Raw genomic sequence first — 23,202 nt, 5'->3', positions numbered from 1 at the left:
CTTCAGGCTCACTGCTCCTCCCAGTACCAGTCACTGATTTGGCATAAGTGATGCAAAGCACCACTGTGACATTTCACAAATGTTTACAGAAAGATAAGCAAGACTGCTGCCTTGTGCTGATGCCTTGAGAGGCTGACCTGGAGAGGCTAGACAGTGTTAAAGGAATCAAGCAGGTATTTATTGAAAGGCCTTCAAAGGATACACCTCGGGCAGCACAAGAGCCCAGCCAAGGCTCTGCCCAAGGTGGGACTCCAAGTCATGAGAGTCATGAGAGTCATGAGTCTTCACACTTTTGGTCCATTTACATTTTGGGGTTCATTGTCCTATTACAGCTTCAGGTTATGAAATCCCATCCTCCCAGACTGCTCTCCTCAATTTGCTGTTGTTTACACCTTTTGGGCCTGAAGCTGCAATGGTGTCCTTGGTTTTTAAGCTAAAACTTAAAGCATCAGCACCCAACCAACTGCCATCAACCAAATGCTTACCTGAAAGAGTATCCCATTTTTTATCATCTCCTGTACTCTCTTCAAAACCCCCAGTGACTATCATGACAACCCATGCTTTTAAAATTTCTTAAGAGCCATCTTTATTCTATAAGTTGACATGGTCTACTTAGAAAACTGAATTTAGGTCTACCACAGTCTTTTAAGTAAAGGATGCTGCATCCCTCTCCTGTGGTGCCCTTCCTGTCCTATATTATTTGCTACGTTTCTAGAATTAATGTGAATAATTTATATGGCTTGATAGATTTACTTCGTACTTAACTGAAAGAGATAATAAATCCTTACTTTAGGGATTTTCAAACTTAGTTAAAATACACCAAATGGTGAGGCAGCTGCCAACAGCTAGAATTATTTGAGAAGAGATGTGGGAGTTGTCTATAACATTGCTGCTTATTTACTGTTTTAGCCAAGAAAAAGCATTTAGCATGGATGCCTCACTTACATGGGGAGAATAACAGCACAGATCTGTGGCATTCTTCTGTCTCTTAAATGGGAGGTAGAAAATAAAGATTTTTACAACAGAGATGGGGAAGAAGAGAAAGGTTCAGAATTTTTTTCTCTTCTAAACAATAGGAGAAAGTGCTTCAGTGAAATTGATGATACTTCTCTTTGTATTTGTTTTATCTCCATACAGAAGCCTCCAAATGGTGAGGCTACGTTTTAACCTTTTCCCTGAAGATCACCTTCCCTATTTTATTCTCTTCACCTTATCAGCTGCAGTATGCAATGACCTTTCTCTTTGATTCGGCCATCTGCCTGCCTCAGCTTTTATTTCCTTCACTGATCAGATGAGACATGAGGGTACAAATGGCACTGGCAGCGCTGCTGGTCTTCGTACCTGATTAGGATGAATAGACTTAAGCTGACATTTTAAATAGTAAATAGGTCTTTTTTAAAATTCATGAATACAAAAACTGCTTAAGTAGTCTGGTGGACTGGTAATGTGTTCTGCTCAGAAAGCAAAACACACTATACTCAGTGTGGCAGGATGTATAAAAAGAATGTGTGGCTAAAGGACACCTCTAAAGTGCTGCTCTGTTTTAAGGCTTCCAGATGTGAGCTTTGCACAATTGCTGCAATTACCAGCCTGCTGCAGGTATTGCTTCTTTCTGGGTTTGGGCTGCAACCATTTATTCTCACCCGACTGCTTGAATGCTAACAGGAGTATCAGTGTTGTCAAAAGGACGCAGGAAAATGTTGTTGCCTTAGGAAGCATAATATGGGATGAAATGGAGAGCTAGTGGGATGGAAAAAACCAAAATTTCCCTCTGAGAACATCAGTGCTCTTGGCAGGACAGAACTGAAGATACAGCAGGCACCATTCATTTCTTAGCATGGCAGTTAAAGAAAATAAAGCAGAGCTTGAAAGCTCAAGGTCTTGCAATCCACAGCATGGGAATTGTCTCATCTCATCAGTCTTGATGGCTGAAAGTGCAGCCTGGACAGCCCTGCTGTCAGCTGGCCAGTGAGATCGTGTGCAGGTGACTCAGAAGTGGGGCTCAAAGGGAGCCACTCTAGACCAGGGCACGGCAGGCGCTGGGCTTCAGTTCTTCATGCAAACTGGATGCCTGGAGCTGCAGTGAGAGCAGGTCTTGTGCCTGCCTGCATCTGGCAGGAATCGAATTCACGTGCTGTTCCATGATGGGAATTACAGCATGGAGAGATGCAGTGAGCAGATTTGCTTCCAAAGCGCTTCTGATCCAAGCTGAAGTTCTGGTATGGACTCCAGTGCGTGTGCTCTGTGTGTGGCTGCCAAACAGCCCCGTTCTCGTGGCTGTTCACCCTTCCTTGCCACACTCCCTGCCTCCCGCTCGCTGCTGTTGCCATCCTTCAACATCATCTGTTGCTCAGCCTGGGAGAGGCAAACAGCCCATCTTTGTGCTGAATGTCTGGCAAAGTGTTGGCAGGAGCTGAGGAAGCCTTGCTAATGAGCGGGTGTTGCTGACAGCAGCGTGGTGCAGCACCTCTCCCACGCAGCCCGAGCAGCAGCCGAAACAGCCGCCTTCTCTGGAGCTCATGCTGGCACACGAGCCAAGTAGGATTTACTAGATAGTAAAGATCTGTTGGCTGGTAACTGCACTTTAGTGTCTGATTTACATACAAAGCCAGGTAATGCAGAAAGCATGAACGTGTTTCAAAATGCTCATTCATCAGTTAGGAATTCCCTGCCCAACGAGATGCTTTTTTACCCAAGAGTGGAGTCTGGCACTTGGCTCCTGCAACGCTGCAGTGGTGGTGGGAGAGCTGCAGGAGGGCACTTGCAGCTTTTGGATCGAATCTACTCAATAGCTGAGAAAACACAATGTTTGAGCTTCCTGCAATTCTTTGTGTTACTTTGACTGGGAAAGGACATGCCAGGAGCAACCTTCCATTATGGACTGCACTGGGCTTCTCATCTTGTACCCAAAGCCTTAAGATCCTGTGACAGGAAAATGAGGTGCTGCTGTAAGATTTGTCCCCTGCAGACCTACCAGGTAAGAGGGACAGTCTTTCGTAGCAAGAGACTGACCTCCAGTGGACAAACGGGGCAATCATAAGAGCTTGTTCGAATAAAAATTTAACTGTATGAAGACAGAGAGAAGATGAAGAAGTCTGAGTTGGAGAGAGGGAGAGACATTCCTCTCCCAGTTATCGAGTGGTAGTGTGGTAAATGTGGATGTACAGCACAATCTCTGTGCATGTGCAACTGTGCCAACTGCTGGAAACTCGAGAGTCTCGGTCCTTGACAAACTTGGAACAAAGTGCTCTGAAATGTAAACCTGCCATTAAGCTAAAAGCACTGAAGTGGCAAGGTCTGACAGCTGAGGAATTTACTGCACCTTGCCTGAGCTCCCACCTGTAAATATCCTCACAAGTGCCCTGAGCCTGCCCTGGTTGTGAGGTGATGAAGAGGAGGCCTCCAAGGAAGTTGGGAGAGGGATACGAATTGCTCAATGTTGGATGTTTTAAACTTTTCATTCCCAGAATCACAGGGGGCTTGAGGTGAGAAGGAATCTCTGGAGGTCGTGCTGAAGCAGGATGACCTAGAGCTGTTTGCCCAGGACCATGTCCAGATGGCTTTTGATTGTCTCTGAGGAGTGAGACTCCACAGCATCTCTGGGTAACCTGTGCTGGTGCCCAGCCAGGGTCACAGTGAAAGAGCATTTCCTGATGTTCAGAGGGATCCTCACTGTGTGTCATTTTGTGCCCATTGCTTTCAGTTCTGTGCTTGAGCTCTACAGATACTGCCCATCAATGCTTAATAACTGTGTTGCTGTAAATGCAATGCTTGAGTTAAAAATCATGAGTCTTTTTACAGGGAAAATGATGTGTGATGAGAAGTGGATGTGCTGTTCAGCTTCTGAGTGACAAGGTAATAGAAATCACTAAAGAAAAAGTTGCACAGCAAGTTTCATCATTAGGCTTCCAATGGCTGGAGCTGAGCCTAATACGAAACTAGAAAACCTTGATTATTCTCCAACTTTACTTGGGTGATGTGCTTTGAATTTCACCATGCAGTGAGGTGAAAGCCTCAGCTGTCAGCAGCCTAATGAGAAATAATCTGAGGGCCTTGCTGGTTTTGGTAAGGTTGTTCTTCAAGGAGGTGGGAGTTTTGTGGCTCCCTTTTAGAAAAGGACTGGAGGGTCAGAACGGGGTTTTGGCAGACTTAAGTTTCCCCACATCCTGTTGTGTGCAGTACAGGTTTGGATGGGGAGGTGATTTGAAACCCATCCCTTAGTCAGGAAGGGAAATATGTTCAGCAACGAAAGCTAATGCTGTTTCCTTAGACTCCAGTGCTGCTCCTTTGTGTGGTGGAAGCCACTCTTAGCAGAAAGCCTTTCCAGTGCTCTTTCATAGGATCACAGGGTAGTTCAGGCAGGAGGATGCCCCAGGATCTCTCCTGTGCAGCGTCCTGCTCACAGCAGGGTCAAACCAAGCTGCTCCAGGCTTGATGTGGCCCCCCATGCCTACAGTAACATTAGTTTTTTTCCCCCCAGTGTGTGACAAGGACATTCGTGGTGGGTTTAAGCTTTCCCCTGCCAAACGATTGAGACCGCAGTCTTCATCGCTCTGAGGAGGAGAAAACAAATGTTTCCTGGTCACTAAGGGAACAGCACGTGGGAAATACCTTGCTGTGGTATGGGGAGAGTGGTTGGCAGTTCCCACATTCCCTGCTCCCCATGTGTGTGCTAGGGGAGAAGCTGGCTGGGGTGCTGTGTGGGAGACTTTACCATGTGGATGCTGCTGCTTTATTTTCCCTCTTTTGTAAGTTCTCCAAATATTTGAAGGATTTGAGTAGTTGGTAGGTGGAAGACATGGCTGTCTTCCCCTGTGCTCCTCAGGGGAATAGAAAGGGGGTAATTATTCCCCTGGGACAATGATGGTGAGTGGTGCTTTTTGCAGCACTGCTGTGCACACCACTCCTCTCACAAGAAACACATCCCACATTTTCCTTATGGTGTTTGATGATGTGCCTGTAGATGTGAGTGTTAATGGGCAAAGGCCTAACCAGATTTACTGGGTGTTAGAAAGAAGAAAGAACTGGGTGTTCACTTGTTATTGCCTGGAACTTGCCTGTTGGTATGAGAACTGATCAAGCCTTGAATGACAGCTAATCTATATTGTGAAATATATTATACAATCTTTAATTTACATAGAGATGAAGTCTGCTTATAGGGAGTGGAAATCAATAATGGCTTTTATATCATCCTCTGGGTAGAATATTAAGTCTGAAATTCCATAATATCTAAACTGCATCAAGAGATTACAAGTCAATAGTACTAACAGCATAAAAGGTTTTATCATTTTATCCTCTCTTAATAAATTTGACATATCTGCTGTTTCCAGATGGGGTTTTTGTTCTTTCAGAACGAGAAATGTGTTGCAGTCTTCGTCATTTTATTATTGTTTGAGGTTACAGCCAGAAGCTTGCAATGCAGGTAGAGCATAAACATGCAAAAAAAAGATGGTCCCTGCAGTCTAATCTGAATTTGAGGGGTAGTTGGTGGGCAGCCACATTATCTGAACAGTTACCTTGACTTTTTCCTGATTCAAAGCCCACCCATTTGCTAGGGACCAAGCTGTACTCAAGTTAACACTATACTGATACCAAGCAGGGGTGGATTCAGATTAAAGTCAGCCTTCTCTGCAAAAAAAACCTTTGCCAGTGCATTCCTACAGCAATGGTGTAGTTCCCAGTCCAGCATCCATCTCTGCCGTGTCTTGGAAAGGCAGTGCTGCCACTTTATATTTTTTTGTTCTTTCCTTTGAGCCAACTGGAGCCATATAACAATCTGCTCCAGCCATTCTGAAGGCTCTATTTTGCTATAATTTGTTTTGACTCTGAATAGATGGGAGAAGTAAGAGTGAAAGAAAACATTTCAGTCAGAACAATGTCTCTTTTCAAAGGCATGTCACAACAGGAAATACAATTTAAATTGACTGAATGGCCATGGTTGGTACATAAAACCTTGTGCAGTGATTCACAGTAGCAGAGCACAGTGAACATGATGTGCTGGAGTATTGACACTCCCTGGCTGTTTCTCTGCACCTTCTCCAAGTTGTAGTAGTTTTCTTTCACCCCCATAAATGCTCTCTCTTCTTCTGTATGATGAATACAGCCATTAGTCCAAGATTAACTTTATTCAGGTTCTTTACATCACCTCTTCTCTGGTTTTAATCAGCTTGCACAACCAAGTTAGGTCTGTCTTAATTTTTCTGTGCTTACAAAGGTGCAAGAAGAACCAGCAGGTGCACAAGGACTGAAGTAGGGGGAGGAGGATGACAAAACTGTGGGAGTGGGAGGAAAATAGGTGGCTTTTCAGATGGGCTGATTTAATAGCTTGAAAAATTACCTTTTTCAGAGAACACGTAATGACTTCCAAGTAGTTTACTCAAAACTGTGACTTCTTTAGACTGAGGTTTTCTCAGAATTTCTTGGGGATTAGAAATTAAAGTGCTGAGCCTATTTTATTATTAACCTTCTGTAATGCAGCTGCTTTTGTCTGTACAGCAAAACCATGTACAGACAGACAATTTTTTGTCTATAAAACTGCATCTCTACTGCAGCATTTAAAGCCTGTATCTACTATGCATTCCTTATTTCCCATGCTGTCATGAGGGATTAATTTGATTTCTTTAGTTGTGCCCTATCTAGGCAAAAAAATATGGAAGAAAACTTTAGATATTGCAAATTTTATTAAACCTAGTGATATTTTCTAGGAAAGAGAGCAGATTCTGAATTATTTCTTTCAAGGTAATTAAGGTGGCTTCTAGATAATTCTATTGAAATTCCTAGAGTTTGTGAATTGTACAGTTATCATATTTTCCTATCTCTGTAGATCTCTAGCCAAAACAAATTCCAGGGCTGGCATTTTGATTTGTGTTTGCATTTCAGCTCTGCCGTATGACTCCTATTTCTTTAAGTGAACCAGACTAAAAAAGCCTCATGTGAACAGGTGGCAAGAAATAGAGCAGACAGGATTCTTCTCATCATTCTGTTCCTAGATTGCCTCCTCAGCAGTGAATCTCTTTTAGGATTCGATGTAGCAACATACATATTTTTCCGGGCTCACTAGTATTTTTAATAATTCCAGGTCAGTTTAAGAGTGAGCCTGAGGAAAAGCTTATGCACATGCAAAGTTTCAAATTTCATTTGTAAGTATTGAAGGCTGGAAGCTTCAGCCATGGAAGCATGGCTGGGACGAAAGAAAAGTCAAGAGCAATCTGAAATGGTTCAACATAATCTGTGCTGTCATAGCAGAGATCTGAAAAGCTCTTAGCATCCACTGAGAAGGTGATGCTCCTCAAAGATCGGATTTATTTCAAACATTATGGAAGTGTTTGTGATTATCTCCATCTGGGCACCCATGAGAGGTGCTGTATTACTAACTCATGGTATGGGGCATGGTGTTGCAAAGATGCCTGGTCTCTGAAAGCAGATGGTTTGTTATGATACTGCTGATGCAAATTATGCAATGAAGCCAAAAAGTGACTCAGCACTGGATCTGGTATGAGTTATTGCTCTTGGTAGCAGCACTGGCACAACTTGACAACAAAGGGACGTGGAAACAGAACTGCTGCCTCCCTATAGTGCCATTCGAGGAGGAGATGGGCATTCCAGAGCTGTATTTGCTGTCCAGATGTTCCAGGCACAGGCAAAGGGCATAGATCATACAACTGCTATGAATTTCTTATCACTCTGCGTTGGAGAGGTGCTTGGGGTTCAGTTTGCTCTCCGTGTGCCACCTAGTTGTGATGCTCTCTGTGTCTGCACTGACCTTAGACAGCCCAGGCCTACTGCATGTTCAGCATTTTCCCCTTTTCATTAATTTTTAACCAGTCCTGTAGACTTCCCAGGTGTTCTTTCAGCTGTCGACTCTGGCTGTGCCACAGCTGCTGCTGCTGCTGCGCCTCTCAGTGTGACCCTCTGTGCTGCTCACTTCAGGCAGAGCAAGAACAAGACTCAAGAATGGCCTGTGAAATGCAAATTACTCTGCCAGGTAGGAGAGCAAAAGCAAAGCAAATGAGGGTGTCTTCTAATTAAATGTAATGACAAGGAGGCCAAAGAGCATCCCCTGCTAATTCCTGAACTACTTTGGCAGGAGGCAGAGAGAAAGCAGGGAGGGACAGGAGAATATCTGCCAGAATGGGGCAGGGAAAAATAATAACAGGACAAAAAGGGAGGTGGCACTGCAGCTCCCCCTGGGCTTCAGTCAGGGCACCTCTGCCCCACTGCTCACACCAGGGCTGCCTTGCAGCAGCTTCGGGATCCTTCTGCTCCTGGTGCTTGGATTCTCCTCGGCAGAGCATTGCAGTCTCTCATTAGTAGGCAAATCTTTTGGATGAGATATCACTGTTACTAGCTGCTCTGGTTTTAATCTGTTCCCAATGCTTGCAGGAATATGCATGGGCCTAAGAAAATTTTAGTCATGTGGTTTCTGTAATTCCATTTTATTGGTTATATAGAGCTGAGGGAAAGCCTTGCTGTCCTGGGAGTTGTACTCATAAAGACAAAACTTCTTCCTTTGTTTATTTCAGTTTCTTTGTCTTTCAAGTGAGAATGTGCTGTGGTGCGCCTCAGATCAGCTTCTTGGCAGGGCTCACACACTATTTTGTGCTGTAGCAGAGGTAGGGGGCAGGTACCCTGCACAGCTGTGTGCAGCTCTGCTGGGCTCTGGAAGCTCCACTTCATTTTGTGGCTCAGACCCCACTTGGGAAAACACCAATGCCAAGCAGGTTCCCCCAGGAACTCTCCTCAGCTGCTCCTTCTCCTGTCAGGGAGCAGAGTGATGATGGACAGGCTCTACCTTATGGATGAGTGTAAATGTGTGACACTATCATTTTTGGTACTTCTGAAGTTTCATGATGTCTCTGTTGTTAGTCTCCATTGTGGAATGCACTCCATGTGGAAGAGATTGTCCACACACCTTCATTTCCAACAGTGTTCAGGGAATGATGCGAGCATGTGTCCCCCAGTCTCACTTCTACATATTCCTGAGAACTTCCCTCCTACCCAAGGGGTGGCCTTTGGTGGTCAGTAGATAACCCATGTCAGAGAGCCCAGGTTTATACGGCAAGGAGGCACATTTTTTTTCACCCAGTTCTGTGTGGGAATATTTCCTTCCCCCTTATATGAAAAGTTAGGAAATAATGCTTTTCTTTTAAGGTGAACCTGGCACAGTTTATAGCCCACATTCTCCTAAAGACAAGCCTTCACCCATCCTCCCTCATCCTCAGGCTAAGTGATGACTCTCCCTGGCAGCCTCACACCCTCCAAGGCTGAGCTGCTGAGGATTTGTAGGGCACCTTCTGCTCTGTTTCAGGATGGGCTCCCTGAATGTCACTCAGGAGTTAGCACTTGGGGTTTTCAGTGACCAACTGCAAATGAACTGGGGACGTGTTTCTCTGTGGCTAATGGAGATGGAAGCTGCCAGGTGAGCAGGTTTTGGCTGGGCAGGATGGTGGTGGGCCCATTGCAATTGGTCCAGATGGAGACTTCCATCAGATATTTTTTGAGTGTGAACATTTCTTAAACATTCACGCAGTATAAATCAGGAAAAAGTTCCTGTTGCAGATTCAAGACTTTCAATGAATCTTTTCAACAGGACAAAAGCCTAAAGCAGCTTGACCAGGATTCCTAGCAAGGGTTTTTTACAGGTGGCTGGGACACTGACAAACAAGCTGTTACTTCATTTACTCAGGTGGTTTGGTCCACTGTAAAGACAGAGCAGGGAACAGGCATTTCTATAAACAGTGGATGTGTAGTATTTTATTCTGTTATAGCAGCAAAATTGTATTATATCTAGAGAGATAATGCCAGACATAATCATATAGCAAATAGTATTAAGGAATATGTATTAATTTAGCAATGCACCAGCTGCCATAGGAAATGTTCATATCATAACCATTAGTACTTGATTAGTAATGCTGGCAGAAGCAGGATTTTTTTCCTCCCTTTTTTCCCCCCCTTGTGACTTCAGCATTGGTAGTCCTGGTGACTGGAAGGCTCACTCCATCCAGAAATTGTGCAAGCTTTTCCTTGTACCTCAGTCCTATGGAGGACAGGGTGTCTTTAAGTCACTTTTGTGCTCTTGGTTCTTTTCCAGTCCATGAATAAGAGTCAAACATCAAAGGAATAATAGATCAGTCACCACCAACTAGACTGATACCCTCAAATTATTTCAAGTAGATAAATAAATCATAGTGAACTCATAATTGTGATTGATAGTAATATTTTTTAAATCTGCATTAAACACAGGTTATCTATGATTCTAAGGTGAGGACCAAGGTATGTTGTGCCAGGTACCCTGCAGACACAAGGTTCTGCTTTAATTCTTCCAGATGATATGGCCCTGCAGACTTGAAATCTGCCTACAGCTTGGGCTGGAATTGAGTGACTGTGAGCTGTTTGGTTTGACAAAAAAGATGTTTTAATGGTATTAGGAAATTTTTCCCACTCAGAATCCAAATGCTAATGCTGCCTCGTGCTGTAACTCTGATCCTTCTGCTGTTTTGGTTTATCTGTTGAGTAGACTGACACACAAGTGTTAACTTTTTCTTTTAAATACTGCTTCTGATATGACATAAACCCACTATGGGCCAGTGAAGATCTTGGTATAATTTTAATTAATTTTCTTTTCAGTGCTCGTGCCCCAAGGCAGATCTTTTTATAATGTCTGAAATTTTAAAATGTGTTACCTTCTGTGAGCACCCAATGTTATCAATAATAGGGGAAATCCTTAAAATTATGAAGGGCATAGTGTAAAAAGTGAAAAAAAAAATGGCGGGGGGCCCATTGTTTCTCTTTCCTTCCTCTTTGGAAGGCACCAAAGTTGTTTGTCACTGTTCAAGGCAGCAGATACCAAGAGGAACAGGAGTAAGATCCAATGTGTAACTTGTGGAGTCTGTGTCAATGCCTCTGCTGTGACCATGGCCATTGACTCCTCTTGTTTAACTCCAGAAACATCCACTAGATCTTTGAGCCAGACCACCAGTATTTTATAGGCTCTTTTAATCTGCTAGTCATTTATTCTTCTACTAAATCCAGTAGTTTGTGTTTGGCTCAAGCCATTCCAGTAGCTGATCTACATGGCAGGAGATGGAGATGCCACATTTCCTAGGGAGTATCTTCCAAGGCTTGATCTCTGTCTACCTCCTTGTTATGAACTAAAAATAAGACAAGGAGTAACAGGTACAAATTGAAAGATGGGAAATTTAGGTTAGAGAATTTAGGGAGAAATTTTTCACAGTGGGGGTGGTGAGACACTGGCTCAGGCTGCCCAGAGAAGCTGTGAATGCCCCAACCCTGGCAGTGTTCAAGGCCAGGCTGGATAAGGCCTTGAGCAGCCTGGTCTGGTGGGAGGTGTCCCTGCCCATGGCAGGGAGTTGGGACTGGATCATCTTTAAGGCCCATTCCAACCCTTAACATTCTACAATTCTATGATAATGCTCTGTCAAGGTCCAAGCCTTCCGGATCGTGGCATGGACACCCACAGGCATCTCTCACTGTCCATGAGAACCACAGGAACCTCAGGAAGTCTCTGGTCCAACCTCTGTCTCAAAGCACGGTCAGACCAGGTTGTTCAAGGTTTTATCCAGTGACTCTTGAAAACCTTCAAGAGAGATTGCACCACCTCTCTGGCCAACCTGTGCCACTGCCTCCTGTCGGAATGGGGAAATAGTTTCTCCTTATATCCAGTCTCCTCCTCACTGTTTCACTTGGGCCTGCAGGCTCTCAGGATGTACCATGTGAAGATCCTGGATCCTTGATAACACCCTCACAAGCTTTGTTGGGTGCTTGTGAAGCAAGATCTTCTCCAGGCTCTATGAGCCAAGCTCCCCCAGCGTCTCCTCACAGGCTGCTGTGCAACCTCTGACTTACCTGTAGGGCTGTGTGTTTATAAAACAAACCTCTAAACACCCAAATGCAGCACAAGATGGTGTCAATTTGTTGAGCCGTCTGACCTCTGTTGCCTTGATGACAATTTAAGTATTATAAACTCTTGGTAGGTTAAAGGACAGATGTCTCTATGCTTTATGTAAATATCAGAGCTTCCCATCACTTCCTCTATAGTGATTTCATCTGCTAAATTTGATTTTATATCAAATCTCAGGCATCAACATTAAAATCCTTTTGTCCAGGCTGGTCCAAGCTGCATCCCTCTCAGCTGCCTTGCTGGCTTCCAAGCTTTTTTTTCTCACAGTGATCTGAAACACCATCACTACACCTCACCGGCTACCCAGACCTCTCTTTCTCCTGATGCTGAAACAGAGGGAAAGCAGAGCTATCAAAAAGTTTCTGCATTGCTTCCTGAATTCTTTTGCAATGCTCACTGTACATAAGATGAGCTCTCACATAACACCAGCTCATTACCCCACTTATTTCTGGAACACCGTCTCCCAGCCGTGATGCTGTGCACTCAAAAGCAGCATCCTGCTCTTCCACTTACACGTCTGCTCTGCTTTTACCATCAGTAACAAACCCATAATCTCTCCTGGGCAGGATTTTGTTTCGAGTTCTGGTTCTCACAGTCAGCTGCTGCAACACGGGGGCAATTACAGCGCTTGACAACTGCTGCCAGGTGGTTTTTAGATGGAGTTTTAAGGACTGCTTTTGACTCGGAAAACTGCAAATGGCCTGTGACCTTTCTGCAGGAAATTGTACCTCTGCTGCAGTTGAACCAGTGGATGCTGGTTGCAAAATATCTCTAGGGTTCCAGCTTCACCAGGAAAGAAAAGCATCTGGTAAAACCCTCTTAGAAGCGAGGCTTTTAGTAACTTTTAATGGGTCAAATAAACCTTAGGCCTCATAGGTTCTAACCTGATGCACTGCCCAGAAACTCTCAGTTGCTGTCTCTCCCCTTGGGTTTCCCCTGCCTCAGACTGGAGGCATGTCAGGCACAGTGCCCAAAGCTCTACAGAACCTGTGAAGTACCCCTATCTCTCCCCTGCCCCATTACTGGTAGCCTTTCAAATTGCTGTCTCTTTTTTTACACTGCTATTTGCTTCTGCATCAGCAGAAGGCTGAGGCCAGCCTGTTTTACACTCCAAGACTGAAACAAGGCAATATTCTGTTAAGCTTTACAACTGCTGTGTGGTGGTGCACTCTTCCAGGTGATAAAAGCTGCTGAGAGGGAGACATACGGGTGATGTAATGTGATGTAGCCTAGTTGAGGAGTGGAAATTGTTCAGAACTTTTAAGTAAATGTTAAATTCACTGTAATAATTTCTTTTATACATTAATCTCACAAATGCACAGTGACAGAGAGCACTAGTTTTATCAGCCACATTCTCACAGCAAACACTTAGAGAAGCAAGAAGGAAGAGCAGCAGATATTTTTGTTTGCCACATGTTTGATATGACCTCTGTGCTCAAGTTGCTATCTGTTGTGAAGCACTTTATGGGTGTTTGTCAAACCTTCTGTATCCTTCAAAACAATATTGCTACTTTATCATAAAAGGTCTGAATTATTCTATACACGGCCTCACCTTTCCAGGAACACTGACATCTTTACAGGTACTTAGCTGCTGCTCAGGGCTTTTGCTGCTGATTTCCACTATGGGGCTGGAGCCCTGATGACTTTTGTCTCTGAACAGCTTTCCAAGAGGAAGCGCTCTCCACAGCGATGCAATATCATGCAAGCTATTCACAGGAAAACTTTACCTAGGGCTGCAATGCAGCTGTGTCTGATGTTAAATATGGAATCCACTGATATTTTGACACAAGGGGAAGACCTGTGCTCGGGGAAGTCCTTTTATCATAGATTAAGCTGTCATTTAAATGGTGTAAAAAATAACTTCCAAGCAGAGGAAAAAGAAACAGTCTTTTTGCAAATGACTGCTGAAGGTGAGGTGATTGAAAGGGACATGGAGCAGCATTTTGTTCTGTTTTTAACTTGTCTTTAATGAAACGCTGTATCATTTTGTGAAGCAGAGGAAATTATGGAGATTCTGCTGTTTAGATCTCTGGAGACAGATGTATGTGATCAATGGCTGCTCACTAAAACAGCCTCTAATAGAATCAAGGAGAAGCAGAAAAACACCGAAGGGAAACTACCGAGCTCTGAGGAATGCATTATCTAATCTCTGAAGAAGAATACAACATTCCTTGGTAAGGCAAGGAAATACACTGAATTGATATGAGCTGGAAGCCAACAAGCTTTGTGCACACACTCCTACAGCACAGCCTCGCTGCATGGCTACAGGGCAGGGCTGGTGTCTATCAGCACCCAGCTAGCCAGGTGAATCTTAGAGAGAAGATGCACCACGGATGGCTGAGCAGCAAACACATCCTGGACAGGTAAAATGTCTGTTCCTACACCTGGGATCACAACCTGGGATCACAAGGGAAGGAAATCAGCCTCCCTGAACACTGCCTGTTGCTCTCTGTCCTGCACATCCACCCTCCCCAGACCCCAGGGATGTGGTGACCACAGCAGCAGCAAACAGCACACCAAGGAACACTCTCAGGCTACCCCACCTGATTTTAGCAATGGCAGGTGGCTGCTGCTGCTCCTGGGGAAGAGGGCGGCTTCTGAACACAATTCCACAACTGACATGCAGCTGCTGATCAGGAGCCAGCCTGAATGACCCTGTGATGGCAGACACGGGGGTCTGCAGATCTAACACCAGACTCATCTCTTGGCAAGGCTGACTGTGTTTTTGTAAAGGCTGTGCACAAGCTGTGGCTGGGTGGAAGGCAAACAAACACTTTCCAGAAAAGGCGTGATGAATGAAACGGACCAAACATTAAGAACTGCACTATTTCTCTGTGACATCTTTCTAGGAGAGGGTAAAACCCAAACCAAAACCAACCTCAGCACAGAGAGCTCCAGGGACACTAATATAGGCTGGTTAATTAAACAACAAAAACCAGATCTGTTTCATTAGTTCTCACAAAAAGCTGTGGAGGGATTGGGAATCCAGCACTGACATTAAGTCCTGGAGCCCATCTGAGCAAGAAACAAAGCTGCAGAAAGATCCAAAGCATCAAGGGAGGGATGAGCTGCTGCCGTGTGGCCCTGGCTCAGTGTAACATATGCTACCTTGCCAGGCAGGGAACTCAACCATATCTGCAGAGTTATAGAGCAAAGGGAGTGTCTGCAGGCTGGGCAGGGACCAGCCCCTCCACCCCAACGGTGCCTGCCTCAAGGCCAGGGCTAGTGGGGAAAACACTGCGTGGATGTCAGGGAACATTTTTTTGGTTGGGCTAAACTGGCAAATAGCAAATACTTCCTTCTCCAGCCTCATGCCCTTGCAGATTCATGGTTTGCCACGCTAACAGTAATTTCCATGTAAGTCCCTGGACTGCATCACCAGTGGCACCATTGAGGAATTCCAGCTCTTGGAAAAAACAGAAGTGGAGCTGAAGGCTGCAGCAACTGATGCCATGTGAGGGGGGGTAGAGGGAACAAGAACCAGCCCCCTCTTTGTCACCCCTCATGTACAGGTGAAAGAGTAGGAATAGCCAGGGGATTGAAGGAAATCTTGACATTAGTTTGAGATTTTGGAATCTTTTGCCACCATTTAGACCTGACTAATGCCTGAAACTGGAGCTGTGAGGGCTCTCTCCTGCTTTAGTTTGCCATAGCCTCTCTATTCTCCCTGTAAGCTGAATGATTTGGAATGTGTTGATCCTTGTTCTGGAAAGTGTGTGTTTTTGAGCTTGACAGCTCAAAATGATGATGATGGCAAACTCAATGTATCTTAGAAAATGTGTTTATATAGGCTTTCAGTCAAGCACCATTTAAATGCCATACATCATGATAAAAATGAAGGTGAAAGCAACTCTGCTAGGCCACTGGTGGGAAGGCAGTGTCCTGGTTACATTAAAATATCTTTTGCTGTCAGATAAAGAATGTCTGCATTGAAGGGCCACCAGCTTCGCAATTAGTGCAAAATATGGGGATGAAAGGCTTTTGCAGATATGAAAGAAAATCCCAATAAAATTCACAAGCACAATGTGCTCAGGTAAGAGCTGATCTGCATGCAGCAACCAAGTGTTGGGTGTAACATGCTGTACAGCAGTGGGGTTGCTCAGCTCACATCCACATTAGAGGAATCCAAAGTAGTACCAACCCCAAGGAGCAGTTTTGTTATGAGGATGACATTTCAAAAAAAAAAACTAAAAAGAAAAAATAGATTTGAGCTGCTAATTTTAAAAACAATTTTAGAGAAAAAAACCACTTGGATGTGTATGATTATAGATAATTTCAAAATAACTTTAAAATGGAGCATTTTTTAAATATCTGCAAATGGAGTTGTCTTTGTCCTACATGCCAGATTGATGATTTCTCCTAAAATGTTTTCAGCAATGAATGTAAAATCTCTGTTAACTGCACTGGCCTCACACTTTGCATGGACATCAAAGATTCAAGGTAAAGGACAGTGGTGACGTAGTAGACACCCTGCTGTAACTAAGACAACTCATAAGAATTTAGTAAGGAGGTAAGATGTGCTGCACTGTGTCCAAAAGTCCATCCAACTCAGCAGCTCATCTCTGGTGTGACTTACAGACGCTTAAATGAGCCCAAGAACAGGCATGCACATCTGGAATGACGCAGTCAAGCATCCTTGAACTAAAGAACACTGAAACTACACTTTTTAATTTCCATTTGTGGGCCTCATACAACAAAACTTTGTTTTGCTTGCTGTAGCATGGAAATTATTCCATGTCCTGACAGCTTGCAACTGTTTAATCCTTATAAGTACAGTGGCCATTTATTATTGGCCACATAAGTTGCAAATCCATTATTCATAATTCTCTTACCTTTATCAAATACATCCTGATCACCACTATGCTGCAGTCCTTTTGGCTCAGAGAAACAAACTGGGTCTCTACTCCTGCACCATGATACCAGTTTCTTCTTCTCTAGACAAAACAGGTGGTGCCTAATGCTGATGTAAGAGGTGGAGAGGACAGCTCTGGTACAAGTACACATCCCTAAGATCTCCTCCAGGATCCATCTGACATGCGGGACTGCAGTCCTACACAGTATAAAGGAAGCAGTCTCACCGTTGATCATTTACCTGGATATCTGTCAGTCGCTGTCCCACTTCTTTCAGAAGCCACATTTCAGTGGCTGTGGTCCATGACAGTCAGTCCTATGGTTAAAGATGTAACTCATTCCATCAATTTATGTGCCTGGGAAATAAGATGGGTATGCAAGAAAACCATTCAGAGGAATTAAGTTATATATTTTATACAAAAATTTAATTTGGAAAAGGAGAAAGTCCGCCGTCTTCTTTTAGCCTGTCTAAAACAGTCAAATTGGAAATAGAGAACTGTGATCATGCATCTCATTTTTCAGTTACTTAATTCAAGGACTAGGACCAAACTTCTGAAAAAAATCTAGGTTAACACAGTTTCTTACTTCCACAGTAACTTTTACCTCTCCCAGTTAATGACTGCTAACAAAAATATTAAGTATTTACATCCATTTAGCGCGACCAAATGCAGATCCTCTTGTAACCCATACTGCATTTTGTTCCCCAAAACTGAGTGTATACAATGATAATAAAAGGCAGCGTGTCAGAAGAGAGTGCAGTATAGATAAATTAACTTGAATAAGAAAGGTAGACATGGAAGGTTACTCTGGCTTCTTGAAACTCTATGTTCAAGAACTCCTGTTAGCTCTTCTTTCAGAGTTTTTGTTTGTAGTGCCTGGTATTTCCTTCTGCAGTGTTGTAAATGCAGGGGATCTACAGAAATTCAACTAAAGTTTGCACATCTGAATTTAATCCTCCAAGTTTAGTCAGTGTCATCTGTCATCTCTTTGCACTGCAACACACTTAAATCTTATATTTGTAGAAGGATATAATTTTGTTATTTGAAACAGAATGGGGAATTCAATGAAATAAAACAAACAACCATTCTTTTTTTAAAAAGGAAAATTTATTTATGGCTACACACACCACATATAAAATTAACATTTAACTGAAACATGTAATTGTTTCAATCATTTATGACTAAACACAATGTTGACTACAAAACTGTACAGTTTATATTTAATAACCAATCCTTACAGCATAGTGCAATTGTAACATTTTATAAAGAAAATAATTTGTGCCTTTTTTAAATAAAGTGCATTAAATTACTATCTTGTATACAACAAGAAGCTCTGTAGTTGCAATTCAAAGCTTTAAGCTTAAGGGAAACTGAGGCCAAGATGTTTCACTTCCTTTAAAAATCACTTCATACACTGGCAAGCCATGGTTCAAACTTCAACCACAGTTAAATTAAAAACAAAACAAAACCAGACCAAAAACTTAAATTAGTATAAAAAATAACCACCTTTATGTACGAAACCAGTAAATGGTTCTCATATGAAAAGCACAACATGCAGGATTTCAATCCACCTGGCTCCTAGTGAGATGTACAGCATGAGAACTACCCTCCATGCAGATGCTTTTGCTAAAGCTTTTAGAATTCAGCATGGAACTACACTGCAGTATCAGGTGTCTACCTGAAACCTACAATGATTCCTAGGAAAGGTTCTCTCTGAGAATTTGATAACACGAACATGGTAAACTACAGGTTATTTTTAATTCCATTTGGCAAAAAAAATGTGGGGGTCTAGTTAGTAAGTCTAGAAAATTACAAGTGGTTCTACTAGCCCAGCTATTCCAAATTTCACAGCCTGCAATTAAAGACAGAGTTTACAGCTGTATTTCAGAGGCACACTTATAGCACTTATCCTATGAAATTCCATTTGTAAACACATTTACAATCAACTTCTGTAGATTTTGGCTGTGACAGTAAAGCTCAGACCAAACAAAGAGGGCTTTAACCCCAGAGACTACAAAGCTATAGACATCAAAATGGACAGAGGTATAACGTGTCTCTCCAGAAACAATAACAAAGCCAAGAATGCCCATTTCCTTTGGCTGGCTCTGGCTGAGGTCCAACAGGAAAGTCCATATTCTTCTCCTTCATACATATATGGGACTGCTATTAGCTTCAACAAAAAATATATCTGAGCACATGCAAGTAACCCTAGAGACTGCCTGACTATTTTGCTGTATGTGTAATCCAGGCAATTTACCTGCCTCTTCAGCTGCAATACTCATTCCACACTTTTGGCACAAATCACACACACTGTTCCTGCATTCTGGAAAAGTGCATTTTCTTCCTAGAGGGACCAGCCTGAGTTCAGCACCAGATTACTGTACCTTCAGCTGCTCAGCTCTGGGATAGCTGCCGTGTCATAAGCTGAGTGCTGGAGCGTGCTAACTCCCAGCAACCACTCACCCTCCTCCTGGACTAAGGAAAGTCTCTGCTTACCCTGAGAGGGCTACACAAAAGAAAAGATTTGGCTGGAATGTGATTGAAGAAGGCTCCCTGATTTCTATCACGTCTTCAGAAAGCTCTGTGCTGAGAGTAGAGCTCCTTCCAAACCCATCAGAAAAGCCTCACCTCTGTGCTCTTTTCCCCTGAGCCCTCTGGGGCAGAGGCACCACAAGGAGGACTGAGTGTTGATCACGTATTGAGGGACTACATTGTCAGAGGGCAACCAAAGAGTGGCAACACAAAACCCCATGGATGGGGCACAACTGCCCACACTCCATGGGGACACAACCCTTTTGCCCTTTTCTGGATGTGGGTATTTCCATTTTCGAAAGCCAGGTCATGCTGCTTTTATTTGCATGCTATAAGATATCTTTCCCTTGAAAGCAGGGGAAGCCAAATTCCTCATTATTTTGATGGGTTCATTCTTAGTGAACACCGAAGTAAGAGGAAAATTCTATGGTGACCATAAGTAATCAATGCATTAGAGCTCTATACCTTGGCCCTAAATCTTAGAGGTCCTAGGCCTTTTTCCCAGAAAACCCCTGAAGCATATATGTAATTTGTGCATCCTTTAAAAAAATGAATGCATAAATTTTTTTAGGTATTCTAACATTCCCCAGGTTAGCATCAGCCAGTGTAAAATGTCCACCTGTGTCCCACAACTGTGTGGAATCATGATCTGTGCAGTCCTGTTACCAAAGCACCTATGGAAGACAGAAAAAGAGCAAGAGAGAAAAGGGAACAGTGTGTGGAAAAAGTTATAGCTGCTTTATGGGCTCATGCAAGTATCCCTCCTGCATTCTGTACCACCTGTGGTCATGGAAAACATTCCTGCAATCTCAAAGATGGCAGTGGGATTTGTCCAAATTAAAGACATGAGAATTTGCTTCCCTTCCAAAAGCTCTTGCCTGTCTTTGTTTGCTGAAATATCAATTACTGCTGAATCTTTCAGTGTTTGCAAGACTCATACAAGTTGGGCAATATTTTTGTTTGATCATAAGAAACTGCCAAGCAGACAAGTTATACTTTAACCACATCCACAATGAAGGTATAGAGCATGATATATGGCATGTCATACATATAGAAACTAAATTAACAATCATAATTATGTGTATATATTATATATATATTTAAATATGTAATTATGATATTTAAAAGTGACAGCTCATCATACTTAATCAAGTTAATGGCATACTAAAATACTCCAAGAAGCTGTTTCTCTACTCAGCATGTAATATAACTAGTATGTTATTTCCTTTTAAGAATGAGTTTACACTTAAACGAAAAAAAAAAAAAAAATCTATTTTGTTGGCATCTGTTTTTTAAAAGGGAAAGCCCTCTCCATTTTCTAAGGTAAATCATTGCAGAATGCAGTCTTCAGCACGTGCAGTTGGTATTGGCTTGTTTTTTCCTTGAGAAACCAAGAAGTCTGTGCTTGGGCATCATGGTAGATCATACGGTTGGGATCAAGTGGTTAGAGGAAAAAGAATATTACCAGTGTAAAGAAAACAGCAGCAGGACACTTGCTTTCCCTTACCACAGGTGAATCTGACATTTCCTGTGTAAGGGAAATGCTCACTGAACTGGTTCAATGAAAAAGGGCTGCTGATATGTTTGAAAGGGTCATAACAATTAAAAACTTTGTAAATCAGCTTTTACCTGGGAAAGCACCACTGTACTTATAAGAGGCAGGTACTTAGAATCACAGAATAATTTATGTTGAAAAAAAATCTTTAGGATCATTGAGTCCAACTGCAAACCAATATTTGCCTTGAAACAAAAGGACTGTACCAGACATCTTATTGCTGGGGCAGGGGTGGTGTGGAGGTGAAGGAGAAAAAGAAAAATAACCCAACCTGTAGTCCTATGGCCATCAGTTAAAATATAAAAAAATAAAAATCTCCCCCATCCTTTCCACGGGGCACTGAATTAGTCTGCATCACAGCAGTGACACACTAATTAACTGCAATAGGGTTTCACCTAACCTACATTCAAGTTTGGATTTTTCCCTTCTCTTGTATAAGAAATTTGTATAACAGTGAAATGTGCAACTCTTTCTTCTAGTGGGGCTTACAAGATCACAACAATTTTGTGAATAAACCACAGCATGGAATTTTAGAGCAAAGGCATGCTGTTTTCAAAGAAATGTTTAGTACAAAGTTACAGGCTTAGCTGCTTCTCAAAAGGAACAGAAATACATAATGACTTACTGTAAAATAATCTTCTGGTGGTCCTACTTTGTATTTTCAATATTTTTCCACAAAAACCCTCTTCTAATTTCAAGTAGGGCTACACAAGACTGTGCTGACAAGTAATAATCAGAATAAAATATGGGGCAACATTTTCAAGGAAGGGGTACCTCACTTCTGGTCACATCTCCTACTCTCTGCTCTCTGAATGGCACTCACGAGGGGTGGCCACAATGCCAGCCCCAAGGACAGGGCACTGCTGCACCACACCCCGGAGCAGGGGCAGCCCCAGGGGCCCCCTGGGGGCTCTGAGCCCCTGGGATGAGCCTCCACATGGACAGCTCTCAACACCCTTCTTACAGGGGCGCACTTATTCAAGCATCCTTCCTGGCCAAGCTCAAGCACCGAGTGATTGAATCTGGCTGATTCACCAAGCTGTAAAGACTTCCATCTCTCATCTTTCATCATCCACTTAATATGAAAGTAGATATCCTTGCAGTTCATTCAGATTTCTGATCCATTATAAGGAACTGCATTTTCTTGATCTGAAGAAGACAGCAGCACCCAGTCTTAAGGGGTAATTTCCTCTTGTACCAAAAAAATATTTCCAGTCAGGAGACCTTTCAAGTTTATTGGGAGTACCATCATTCTTTTCTTGACAGATGAGGGAGATACACATGCCTAATTTATCTTTCCTGACCTATTGCATATTCATGAGATATAAATTATACCTCTCCTTTATAGTTCCTTCCTTTTAGCTCTCTATAAGCAGAGATTAAGAGATCTTATTTTTTTATCCACAGAACTTCTCTGGACTACCATTAAGCCCATCTAGAACCATTCAGTATCTCAGATAAAGTGACAGGATTGCTGTCACTTTTAAATGGATTTTTAAATAGCAACTGCTCTGTCCAATTCTTATTTTTATTTATTTATGGTACATAGAAAAAAACAGACCCTACATAGTTTCTCATCATAAAAGGGCCAACATTTTGGAAACATTATTCTGAATGTTACAGAATTACTTTTTTCTTTTCTTTTTTTAAAGTAATGAGTGTATAGTTATGCTTCAGGGGCTTAATTTGTAGCAATGCTATTTTACCCCAACTTCCAGTCATACTTGCTTATAAGGTTGCTTATCACCTTGGGGAAATGAAGTCACATGTATTTTATTTCTAAAAGCCAAAAAATCCCTAAGAAAACAAGGCAAGAGAATAATAGCTCTTTGGGGGCAGCATGAGCACAGGTCTCTGCCAAAGTTCACTGCTGTCCATGGAGGAGTTTTAGCGACTCCAAGATGCCTCAAGGCTGGTCCCTGAACACTAAAGGATGGATGCAACTGCTTATGACACTGAGTGTTCATGGTAGGAAGATACAGAAGCAATATCAGAGCCTGCTTCCAAAGAGCCTGGGTATTGGCAGGGGTTTTCTTCACTGGTATCACAATCAAGCTGTCTGCAGAAGAGGCTAGCACCGTTTCTCAGTCACCCTGATGAGCATGACCAATTCAGGTATTCTCAGGATCAAGTTATAACTGGAAATCTTGAACACTATTAATTTATCCACAGAATGCTGTACAACTAAATGCCAAACAATGAAAAGAATAAAACTCCCCAATGCAGTACATAATTCTTCCAGCAAATAGCACAAATTCAGGATCCAAGAATTTAGGTAAAATGTTATTGCTGTGTAATTCTATTCAGGAATTCAATGCTTATAAAACAAATCAACCAGAAATAAT

General features: G+C 42.7%; 1 long non-coding RNA gene across 1 annotated transcript; it reads right to left on the bottom strand.

Annotated features, from left to right (window-relative positions):
• Window positions 1-10,804: 10,804 nt before the first annotated feature.
• On the bottom strand, window positions 10,805-17,369 carry LOC135295507 (uncharacterized). The gene is made up of 3 exons (XR_010357628.1): window positions 17,013-17,369; window positions 16,753-16,854; window positions 10,805-11,150 (listed from the first exon to the last, which is right to left on the bottom strand). It is a non-coding gene; the product is annotated as an uncharacterized LOC135295507 (long non-coding RNA).
• Window positions 17,370-23,202: the final 5,833 nt, after the last annotated feature.

Source organism: Passer domesticus, chromosome 2 (genome assembly GCF_036417665.1).
Source record: "Passer domesticus isolate bPasDom1 chromosome 2, bPasDom1.hap1, whole genome shotgun sequence".
NCBI classification, from domain to species: Eukaryota; Metazoa; Chordata; class Aves; order Passeriformes; family Passeridae; genus Passer; species Passer domesticus.
The sequence above is the reverse complement of the archived record's forward strand: the minus strand, read 5'-3'. Positions and strand labels throughout refer to the sequence as shown.